The sequence below is a fragment of the Phasianus colchicus genome, chromosome 1 (assembly GCF_987193195.1).
Source record: "Phasianus colchicus chromosome 1, bPhaCol1.hap1.1, whole genome shotgun sequence".
Taxonomy (NCBI): domain Eukaryota; kingdom Metazoa; phylum Chordata; class Aves; order Galliformes; family Phasianidae; genus Phasianus; species Phasianus colchicus.
Genome location: NC_143436.1, coordinates 48,139,516 through 48,152,167, shown reverse-complemented (window position 1 = coordinate 48,152,167; position 12,652 = coordinate 48,139,516). Strand labels below are relative to the sequence as shown.

Below are 12,652 nucleotides of genomic sequence, written 5' to 3'. Positions count from 1 at the left end.
TAAAGATACAAAAACTGCCACATTTAAGAATGAAGTTATAAAAGCTTTCATAAAGAAAAAAAAACAAAAAAAGGAAAGAAAATTATAAAAACATGAATTTTCTATGAAAATGAAAAATGTGAACATCTTTACTGCTGCTGTGCTGCAGATAACAGAATAACTACACTAATAGATATTTAAATTAATACAAAGTCATGGTTTACTGCTGTACTGGCCTACAGGAGGAATTATCTTCAAGAATCACACAGGTCACACAGGACTATAAAAAAGAGATAAGTACCACACAGTTTATTAAGCGACAGCTTTCTGATTGATAGACTAAAACCTGGCAGTAATAGGTTCTTTTTTTCTGAATATCTGCATGTACCAGAATGTCTCATCGTATGGAAGACACTAAACTACACAAGTAGTAATCAGTTTTTATTAAAATGATCTGTTTTTAGGAGAACAATAATGCTACAAACAAAAATAACATGACCTTATGCTTGAAAACTAATTCCATTTTCACCAGTTCTGAAACATCTGCAACGCTGGAAATTCTTTCACACCAAACATTCTCAAATTTGTCACATTTGTCACAGATAATTTTTAAATAGAAATTGTTTTCTGTGATGAAAGACAGGCCTTACTTTTCCACAGAGAATAACAAAGTTGACATTTTCTATCTGCTGTATGCTCTCAGAAAGAAATGCTGCTTTATGGCAGAAAAACAACTGTTTCTGACTTTCTTATGTTCACATTAATGCAATTGCAGCAACTTGAATTACTGACAGCATCCTCTGGTCAAAATCTTTAGCCAATCATCTCTTTCAGGCAACAAAGCTGAACAATAATTCTACAATGCCATTTTATGCTTAATTTAATTGTGATTCTTATTCCTTTCATCAGCCACTCTTTGTTTAAAAAAGAAAAATGAAAATCTTAAAAGCTATAACTAGGCAAACTGAGAAGCAGAGAGAAACAGCACACCCTAAGAATCAGAAACATGTAAGCATGCGAATGATGAACTGTAAAACTGGTCACTCAGGTAGCACTGACTACTCTATACATGTTAGCAAAAGGGGTCCTCCACTGTCATTCCCAAGACTGCCTTAGTGACACCAGTCTTCCAGTTCCACTGAAAGTCCATGTGACATAAGCCTCCAGATCACAGAACAAGTTTTGAAATTCCAACATCTTAATACACTTCAATACATAACACACTACTATGGGGAAGAGAGCTGTTACTTTTGTAGGTAAATGGTGAAAACAGTGGGGTTGCACACATGAAAAAAGGCTGTGCAAATTGCTCTCCTTTGAGATGGCTTTGTGCATTCAGAACTGAAGCTGTGTGCTCGCTACCTGATTTTGCTGCACTTCATCAGAGCTGGTCTCCTGCAGGAAGTTTAAATGGAAGTGCTCCTATGAGCAGCTGCTCGCATTCCTCCTGGTTACAGAGCTAATGTAACTGCTGCCTGTTTCTAAGGATTGTTGGAAGCACATCTTCATTAACACAGCCAGCAAACCCCAGTCATTTTATTCAATTGATTCATCTTGTGAAAGGCAGTGTAATAATCCACACGAGCAGAATAACAAGTATGCCAGGACAACACATTTGTTTGAATAAAGAATTTAGTTGTAAGAAGATTCAAACAGTGAAATATATTAGCCCCACCTGGAGCTTTCTTGTGCAGTCACTAGAAGTTCATAGTAACATAGCTGATCAAATTCTTGTTCAGTTATCCCTAAGGTATTGCAAAGGTATTCTTTTAACATCACCATTGATTGCTTTATCATAAGAAGCAACCAACTCTCTGAAGTTTACAAGGGAGTTGAGGTACAGCTCAGTGAAACATAAACTGGCATGGACACACCCTTACTGATTGGATCTCAGTAAGGGTATATCTTAATTTGGTCATAGAACAAGGCCTCTTTTTTAGAAACTGGTTCCAAATATAAACTACAATGAAGGTGATCAAGGAGCTGGAGCACCTCAACTATGAAGAAAAGTTGAGGGAGTCGGGCTTGTTTAGGTTGGAGAGAAGAAAGCCCTGGGGAAACCACATTGTGCCATTCCAGTACTTGAAGGAAGCTTAAAAGTAGGAGAGAGACTGATGTTTTACACAATCTGATAGTGATAGAACAGGGGGGAATGGATTTAAACAAAAAGAGAAGAGATTTGGGTTAGGTGTTTAGGCACAATTTTTTTACTCAGAGGGTGATGAGGCATTGGCATAAGAGAAGCTGTGAGTGCCCCACTCCTGGAGGCATCCAAGGCCAGGTTGGATGAAGCCTGGGAAACCAGAACTGGTGGTTGGTAACCCAAACCATTGCAGGGGTTTGGAATTAGACGATATTTATGGTCCTCCAACCTAAGCCATTCTATGATTATCTGAGGATAAAGTAAATATCTTCATTATCTGAAAACACCATATAATGTGTTGTGTGGTTCTGACTCAGTTTCCTAAACTTGTGCAGCCACCAAAATAATGGATACTGCAGACAGACCATTCTTCCTAAAGACTGTAAGATCTGCAGACTGATCACATCCAAAATGATGTTCAACCTACAATTTAAACTCTGATTGCATGCAACCCTCTTTCTCTTGCACTTAAGAGCGGAGCTATAAAGCAATAACACCAAACTATATGAAAAAGAACATGCCAACATTATTGGAAATTAAACAGATTATTCATTAAACATATTTAAAATGTGAAAGTGTTCAAAAAACAGTACAGTTTGTTCCAATGATGTGTCACCAGTATATTCAATATTATTTGTGAGATCAACACACTCTCCACATACTTTATTATTATTATTATTATTATTATTATTATTATTATTTTGCCTAGGAGAGTGAATTTCCCTTGTGTTTTCAAGAAAGACAAGTACAGGACAAAGTTGCAAGCATCTTTGTTTAATTAGCATTTCAGATTTTTCCAGAGGAAGCCCAGATCTTGCTTTTCTCTGTTCATTTCTTTTGTAAAACTAGAAGTAAATGTCTGCAAAAATCTACGATTTCTATCACAGAAAGCTGAGGTATTACCTTGTTTTCATGTGGGCGAAAATCCTTTTAAAAGAAATACTGGCACTTAAAAATACACTCCCAGTTAGTATGCACAAAAGTAGAGAAAAAGAAGGGGGGGAATCAGAGGCAGAGAAGCTATTAGAAATAGTGCTTATAGCTTATGGGGGATTATTGGCATTAAGCAGTCTCTTGTGCAAACTCTCCCTATTCTTGCAAAAAACCCACACTATTGCTGAATCACAGTTTTTGTGGGACAGAGATGTGAGAAAATGGTGCAGAGATCCCTGAAGAATAGATGTTCAAATTGACATCTATTACTTTTTGCAGCGTGACAATACCCACATAAGACACCTAGAAAGACAGACAAATTCTCCAGCAATACTCTGCAGACTAGGTCCTCAGTTTACTCTGTTTGGTGGAGCCATTCCCTGGCTTTCAGTTTTGGTACCACATAGATGCTGACCACCAAAATCCCACCACTGTTATGTGCCTGTAGCATGGCCATTTGTAAGTGAGCTTGGCAGAACTGGCAACACACTTGACTGCTCTGATAGACAGTAGAGATGCTGCAAAAAACAGTTGTTTATTTTATTGCTTCTCACTTATTATAATGGATCATTTCAACCTCGAGCTACCGGGCACATGGAAATGGAAGTTTTACATGCTTTCCAGTACCCAGAGCCAAGTGTCCACTTTGGAGGACTAGCTTCTGGATAGGGCTCAAGCAATCGTGCTCTGCAGTCTGAGAACCACTAGCAGAAGCAGAAGCTGAGTGTTCTGAAGCTGGATGAGGTTTGAGCCTTGAAGTATTGCATGCATCACTCAGTCCTTTTCCTGCATACAGCAGAATTCCTTCTCTGTATTTTCAATATTAACATGTCTTTCCTTACCTTTCTCTGTCTTTTTTTTTTAATTTTCTCTCAAACAAGCTTTTTGTCTCCATGAGGAATTACTCTTCTTGCTGCATTTCTGTTCTCCTCTGAGGCCTCTGTTTGAGGTTCATGTAAGATAAGCATCTTCACTCCCTTCCTACAAAACAACCTCAGCTGTGCAGCTTGCCAGCAGGGAAGAGCAGCCTTGATCCTGCTCCTGGCTAATTTATTGCTTCCAGTTTTGTCTTTATATGAGGTATTATTCTTTAAAGCAGCATTTCTTTTATATTGAGCATATTTTGTATCTGATAATGAGAGATAACTAGAGAATTTATCATACTCCAGATAAAACCTGCATATCAGAACGTTAAAGTGGAGTACTAAAGTACTTCAAAGCCAGGAAGCAAAATCTAACTTAAGAAAAAGGAGGGAAAAATTACTAGAAGTAGAAAACACCACTGCATGGCTTAGAACTACCCTGCATGCAAAGCTTTATATGATAGTGCTGTTTGTTTTGTCAGCTTTTCAGATGCCATATCAATCACCCTATGCTGCATAGCAGTCCAAGTACGTGATGGGGCTCTGCTGCCTCAGCCCTGGCACCACATACCTGAGCATGAAGCAAGGCCCACCACTAGAAGGCCTCATCCAGCCAGCCTGCACCATTGGACTGAGCACAGTGCAAAGTTCTGGTGCTGGAAGAGATGGTTTTAGTGGCAGTACTGGGGCCAGTAAGGCACTGTGTCCAAACTATACTGCATTGAAGCTGAGGCTGCTTGGTAGGCCAGTTTGGCTCAGCCACAGTTCAGCTATAGGCACATACTCATAGGCTCCTTCCTGATGTGTCTTCCTCTAGATAGAGATAATATGAACATGAATAAACAATAACAACACAGTGCAGACGCAGGAAGCTGTATAAATGATCTATTATCTAACAGTGCTAAATTAACCTCAAGTGCCCTGACCTGCTTTGTAGATCTCTGGGAGAAGAAACTGCTGCTGGCAGGTGCAATAAGGCTTTTTATTTTGGTATTATCAGCATGTCAGTGTTCATGCTGGAGGCAAATTACTTCAGCTGTTTCTCTTCTTTATGTGGGTCTTTTATTCTGCTTTGGCCCTACAGCAAACTGAGGCAGACCCTTTCTTCAAGGTCCCTTTCAGAGCAGAACTGTGGTGTTGCACAGAGCAAGGGAACTCAACTGTGATGTTATGTAGGGCCCCCAAGAAACAAGACAGCTCGGGGCAGTCTGCAGTCACTAAGGCACAGATAAGCATGGTCATAAGGATGCACTTTGGAAAAATGGGCAGAAAGCAAAAAATGAGCCTTTCATATGCAATACATAAAGGGGCAAATTGCTTATTTGGTTCCATTCGACTTTTACACCCAGCAAAGGAGAAAATGAGCCAATCTGTCCACCTTAAAAAGCTAAGCAACCTTTCTTCAGCTTGCACAAATTGCCACATCTTCTATTAAAGTCAATGATGTTCTGCAGACATAGTCAGCTTTTTTAACATTTTAAAGCTAGCATTGAAAAGGGGGAGCTCAGAAAGGGCAAGTAAGATTAAAGGTTTCTCATGCAAAATCATTTTCATCTGAGGCTCAGCAGAAAGACAGCTATGCTTGATGCCATGACTGACTCTTCTGTTCCTTTTGAATGCTAGGTGGAAATGAATGAGCAGGAGAGAAAAATCCACCTGCTGCCCTCTGAACCCACAGCTGGAAACATAATATAAAGGCAATTCCCCTTTTTTTCTTTTTCCACCCTATGCCCTACTTAGATAATAAACACATAAAAGAAAGCATAGCTATCTTTCTCCACACCCTTGGGGAAAAATGTTACAACAGTGTCAGGATTCCTACATGAGATTAAATCATTTTTCATTTCTCTCTGACACAGAATCAAGTCCCTTGCCATTGGTAACACAAATCATAACTAAACTCAGATTATTCTTCAAGTACAGCTTTGAAAATATTGAAAACTACATTGATGTAATAAAATACAAACACAACGAAACCAAAAACAACAAAACCCCCTCACAACTACAAAACTTTGGGTAAACAGACAAGCTTCTAATTTCCCATGAATGCTCTTCTTCTGAGGTGAAAATGGAGTATTTTAACTGAGCCATCCTGCTGAATTCCAAATTTATGTACATGTTTTTATAGTTAGTAGTTTCTGATGGAAAGAAGTCACACAGCTTAAATATACTCTCTGAAGGAATAACTCTTGTGCTTTGATTGGAACCTGTCATCCCTTGATAAACAACTATTTCTTTTTATTTCTCTGTTCCACTCATGATATTATGGAGCTCCGTTGTATCCTGTCTTCGTTGTTTCTATTCCTGAGCTTAGCAGACCCAATTTGCCTCATAATTATGTACCTCATAAATATGCTGCTGTGGACCTCTAATCACCTGATTACACTTTCTATGCTCCCTTCATTTTTTAAGGATGGGAGACTTGAAAGGCACATTAAGAATGTTTTGAGAAGTAGGACTGGAAACACACATGATGTTCAGGTCGTGGCTTCAACACAGAATTACACAGTGAAACAATGGCATTTATAGTTTTCTTCTTTCCCTTGTAATACCTTTCGCCCCATGACACAAATGTAGATGGACTCTGCCTCCCTGCTGTATGTGCTAGTTCTTCAGGCAGTTTTCTGGTGAACTGGGAACCTCCTTCTTAATCCACCTGCTTTAGGTCTCCATGTCAAGCAAAGGATATAGGGTACAATGTCATGCTTTCCCATAGGCAACTTTTTCCACTTCAGTTGCTTTCCAGGTCTCACATTTATCACATCTGTAAGAGCATCAGTGTACAGGTCTCAGTAGCAGCAAAACAAATCTTCACAAAGACATTTTATCTGTCAGCATTTTTCCCCCAATTATTCTCCTTCAATGGGATGAGTAGCATCGTCCTGTGCATGCCAGTATCTATCAATATTAAGGTCTGTGATTTGAACCGTGTTCAAAGGGATGTCTGAACTTAAACTAGAAATTCAGTGAGAAAGGTCTGTGCATCCACTGGGGTTGTGCAGTTTTCTCTGCACTGATTTAGACAAGAATATGTCATAGTTCAGGAGGACAAAGGTTTACACTTGCCAATGTGCTTTAGGCCAGAACAGCTTTTTCTCCCCAGATTAACAGGGGATACAATACCTATGGTATACCTGCAATCCAGAGACAATGTTAACTCTGTCAGCACCAAGCAAATTCCTAATGAATAAAAAGTTTGTACTTACCTTAAGCCCATCATCAAAGGGTTTATTTTAGTCTTGAGTGCAGTTTACTGAATTACAACAAGCTAACATTCAGTGGTGATTATTTATCATGACTGCTGCAGGCAGCTTTCAGGGGGGACCTGTATTTTTACTTGAGAACCCTCCTCGTTGGAAGGTGTGATCATATTGCTGAGCTGGACAGCTCCATGACCCTTCATATCCCCGAAGAGAAGCTGTTTCCACCTGAACTGCCTCAGGTCTGTGCTGTTGATGCAAGGTGCTGCTTGTGCAACTCTTATGAACCCAAGAAAGTAAATGGAAATTGTTATTCCAATATGCGTAGTTTGATGCATTTCTAAGTCTTGTGTTTTTATTTCTAACATTTCACTTCTTAGTTCCACTCTGCAAAACCAAAACACATTACAAATGTCTGTATGCTTCTATTTTTTCCAGGCTGTCAGGATATATGCCTAACAATTGTATGTAAAACATGCCACCCATCAGTTCTCCCAGTGAGCTGCTGTCCTTGTCATTTGTCACCATTCCTGCTGACTGAATTCCTACCAGGCTTCCCTGTGATTTTGTTGATGTCTTTGTTCCTCTTTTTGTTTTAATATCTACTTTGATTTGCTCTATTGTTGCACCTGGACTTTTAATAGCATTAGAATTGTATTTATTGAGGGAAAAAAAAAAAGAAAAACATTCCTCTACTTACTCAAATATGGAAATAGTAGTGAGAAAGCACAAATTGCCCTGAAATCTGATAGTTGCTCTAGAAGATTTCAGTAGAATATTTCTATTAAAAAAAAAAAGAAAAAGGAAAAAAAAAAAAAAGAGTCAAATTGTTAAGAAAAAAATTGCTGTTTGTGCTGACAAAAAAAAAAAAAAAGAAGGAAGAAAATAAATCTGACTGTCTGGACTGGAATATTCTGGCATTTAATTTTATAATGACTTGTCACTTTGAAAGATGTAATCTAACATATCAAATAGAATACAAATTATCAATTAGAATAAGCTGCCTCTGAGCAAGCCAAAAAACTATTATCATATCAATTACTGAAACACCATCTGGAGTGCCAATCATCAATTAATGCTACTGTAATATACAAACAGTAAGAAAGAATTCAAAATATAAAAATTAGAACCAGAGAGCAAAATACATCCAAACAATGAAGTATAGCGAAACGAGGACTGCAAACAATATGAAGTATTTCAACCTGAAGTTGAATATCAGAATTTCAAAATTGTTCAAAAGTGACTACCAGAATTGCTCAAAAGAGATTCAAAGCAAAAGAAATTGCAAGAATAACAGAATTTCTGTTGATTGGATGCTCAGACTTGTTACACTCTCCCCTGCACTATGTAAGCAAGAACTGTGCTACAATGAATGTAGGTTCATACTGAAAACAACAGATTTAGATCTCTGTTTCTGTCACAATAAACAACCTCATGTCAACTCCTCATGTTCTGAAGCAATATCTATGTTTCAAAAGAAACTGGAGGATTGACTCTCTATTCCTAAGTGGCAATTACTGATTTGGAAACTATGCAGTACTTGTCTTACTCATTTTACTACATACCCACGGCATTTATGTGTCAAAAATAGATTCAGAAATGAGATCATTTAAAACTTACTTTCACTTATGCTAAGCACTGTGTTCAGAAATGTTTCCTTTCTCCACAACTAGCTATTACTTTGATTTTCTAAAATCAAAGATTTTCTTGTTAAGTTAGTTTGCACTTATTTTTGAGCCTTTTTCTCATATGTGCACAGTAAACAGTAACAGCACACTCAGCAGTAGTATGTACTACAGACATCAGTGCAAACCACATCGTCCAGAGAAAGCAAACACTAAGTCCCAGAGGATTTTTCCTGAACAAAGAATAAACTGAGGGACTAACCATGAATTTCTGTAGATTTTCTTTCCTTTTTTTTCTTTTCTTTTGAAGTATTAATGCACTACTTGAATGCCAATTGCTACAATTCAAATACCACACATCTCATTTTACCTTATTTAATCTAATATTCTCTATAACACAGAACAGTGCAATCAACCTGAGACATCGTCCATGGAACAGGAAAAGACCCAGGAGACTTTACAGATGGAAAAAAAGATAGCTCAGGATACATCTGAATGTGTCTGCCTCCATTCTTCAGGCAGAAACAATTTTCAGCACAGCAACTAGGCTTAATTTAACTGTATTTTAGCATCATGTTTAGGGGACTGGTACACCATCCATACTCTTGAGCAGTATGGTGTGGTCCCTCACACAGTTTGGGCAGAAATGGGGATGGAGAAGCAGAGAGGAATTAATGTTGATTCATGGAAACTACACAGCTCTACAGTCTCAATAAGAAAAAAACATCATTTCCTATATTGCAGAAAGGTGCACCATTTGCATAATTTCAAACTAAATATTCATTTTGACTGATGTTTATCTGACTGTACAGATCACCTGTTCTGGGTCAAGTCCAGCACCAAGGAGAGTTTTTGCCCAGAACAGCCATCTTTATGGGATATCAAGGCTGTTCCCATAGTCTGGAAACTGCAGGCACACATCAGGCCCTAAAAAATGTTATCAGGGGCCATTTATATCAGAAATGTTGAGACGCATGCTACTTGCCTTTCTCCCATGCACCATAAATTTCCAGCACTCTCTCTTGGCAAGTAACAATTTGATTGTAATAAAGCCTATGCTGCCAAGATTTCTAAATGGTCATAAAGTGAGGGTGATCCCCAGACAGGATAGCAGCTGTAGTGTGCAGCAGATGCCAGAGAAAATCTGTGTTCATCTGCCACCTCATCTTTCTGGCTGGACTCCAGGCAATTAACAGTAACAAGATGCTACTGAAAAGGGTAAGTAAACCTGCCATGTCCCTGCTTATGTTCCTCATAGGAATCTGATGATTGTTCTCAACTTACGCCGACCTGGACTGACTAAAGCACATAGGTCATGCTTATTTCTGTTCTAAGCTATACCATATTTCTGATGGAAGACCAATAAACTCTGAAAGACAGCACTAATCTCACGATTTTCTGAACTTGGCAGAGTAGTTTGCAGAGACAGGGAACAGAGTGTTTTACTGATGGCTATAATTTTAATTTCTCGAACTTTATAGCAGAGTCAGGAAAAAATGGTAGGAGGCTACAAAAATCTAGTTACTACATCATAGAACACGAAGCCTATAATATACAGATTCATTTTTGTAAAAGGCGGTCTATGTAGCTCATTTACTGAATAACAAACTCATGCAAGGGCAAAGCCCATCATTCTTTCAAGTGTGAATAATTCTGAGACATTAGCAATTCAGAAAATCATAAAAAGTATGTAAGACAGACTTTAAGGCTCACGTTATAAACGACATACATCAGATGTTATTCCTAAAGGTTAAGAGGAGGTAGAGTCACAACTTTTCTGAACCTGTCACCCAAGACAACCTGACTATAGAAAGAACCTATACAAAGAAGCCTAAAGTTAGGTCCTACAAATGCCATCTTCTCAGTGAAAGGACTTTCACAAATATTCTTCCAAGAAGACTTCCCAGTCTTCAGTTACATCTCTGACACTGAATATCTCGTAACTGATGATTCATTTTCAAAACCACATACAGAAAGTAAAAAATAATTTAAAAAACCACAATACATACACAACAAACGTTATAAAAATCTGTAAATTCTATTTGTCAGAACATGCCAATCTGAAAATTATGTTAAATTTGTTCTGAATATCGCAGGTACTGAATATTTGAGCATTTAAGTAATAGCAGATAGTTAAGGAATAGTAACTGCTTCTATTCTCAGATACCATTTCTCTTAGAGTTCAGAACATACAATTAAACAGATTTTTGGAAGGTAATTTTTCTGAACAATCCACAAGGTGAAATCTCATCAGCAGAATTACTCGTACAATCATAAAATCTGTTAGCAATACTTCTGAGAAGAGCTTAATTTATTATTAACCAGGATTATCTTTGAACAGTTAAAGATAGTTCTGTTCTGTGCTGCTTTGATGGCACTATCCACAAAGAGAAGATTCAAATATAGGAGGAGTAGTGTGTTTAGAAGCCAGGAGCATAGTAAGGTACACTTGGGCAATTAAACCTAAAATTATTTAAGGGCGTTCTAGAATTCTAGTCAATGGCTGGGAGGGGAAATCAACACCTTCCATATGCAAAGCCCTTCTTTAAAAATAAAATAAAATAAAATAAAATCATTTTAAAAAGCTGTAAACAAACAAACAAAAAAATCAATAAAATAAAAAATAAATAACTAAAACACACCTAATTCCATCCCTGGGTGAATGCCTGATTACATATAACTACATAAACTTGCCTTTGGAAGTCCCTGAAAGAAAAAGCAATGCATACCTCTTCATACTAGATCTAAGCCCCCGAATCAAAATGGCACTAAAAATCCCAGATACCACTGACTGCACCCCTTTCTTCAAATACCTTTCTGATCATAAACGTATGTCTTGAAAGTGAGAGGCTTTAGCAAGGGATATTCTCGATAAATTAGTGTGAGTGGTTACAAAACAGAAAACTTTTTGTTCTTATACAGAGCAGCACAAGCCTACTAACAAAATGGTATTAATGGACCACAGTAGTCATAATCCCAATGTCACTACCTGCAGTCTTAAACAGATTTCCAAAGATGATTTTAACACTTCAACCAAAAAGTACAAAAGCTGCTCCGAAAGCAGTGTCTCGTATTTTATTATGTTGGCTCATTACATCAGAGGTGAACGCTGGTGATATGGCAGTAGACGCTGAACCTTCCCAACAGTATTCCATTACATTTTGTTGCTTTGCAACAGATGGCAGCAGAGGGACAGTCCAACAAAATGGCATCTGATGTGGAAGAACACATGAAGAAAAGGTGTGCCATTGAATTCCTCTGTGTGGAAAAAATTGCACCCATTGCCATTCATTGATGCCTGCTGAGAGTTTATGGAGAACAAACAGTGGGTGTTGGCACAGTGAAATGATGATGGCGTGTCAGCAGTGGTGACAGCAACATGAAAGACAAGCCATATTGCAGAAAGCCATGCACAGCTGTAACACCGTGAAAGGAAGAGTGTCTCAATCAGCTCATTCATGCAAATTGGTGGATTATGACCAGGGAACAGGGCTAATATCAGCCTCAATCTGTTGGAAATTATTGTGACAACATTGGAGTATGGAAAAGTTGGCATCAGGTGGGCTCCACAAATGTTCAGACAGGAATAGAAAGAACACTATGTGTTTGTCAGGATCTATTGACCCTGTGTGCCACCAGTGTGAGGCTGAAGGTTTGCATCATTATCTGTGACAAGTGGTGTTACCACTTCAACCTGGAGTCAAAACAGCAGGCCATGGAGTGGAAATGTGAATTCTCCATTGAAAAAAACGTTCAAGATGCAGCTCTCAGAGGGTAAAGTGATATGCAGTGTCTTTTGGGATAAGAAAGAGGTGATCCTTCTGGATTTCCTGAACTACAACAAACGATCAACTCTGACACTGCAACACTGACTAAGCTGAAGGCTCAAACTTCCAAAGTCAGGTCAGA

General features: G+C 38.2%; 1 protein-coding gene across 5 annotated transcripts in view; it reads right to left on the bottom strand.

The window, feature by feature from the left end:
* ANO4 (anoctamin 4) overlaps positions 1 to 12,652 on the bottom strand; it is a 172,170-nt gene that overhangs the window by 115,762 nt on the left and 43,756 nt on the right. Inside the window, exon 1 of one of the 5 annotated variants that reach the window (XM_090140362.1) lies at positions 6,471 to 6,624. The exons of the other annotated variants lie outside the window; for them this stretch is intronic. The gene's annotated coding sequence lies outside the window, so the exon portion shown is untranslated. Of the gene's footprint in view, positions 1 to 6,470; positions 6,625 to 12,652 lie in introns of those variants that run through there. 5 annotated transcript variants of the gene reach the window in all.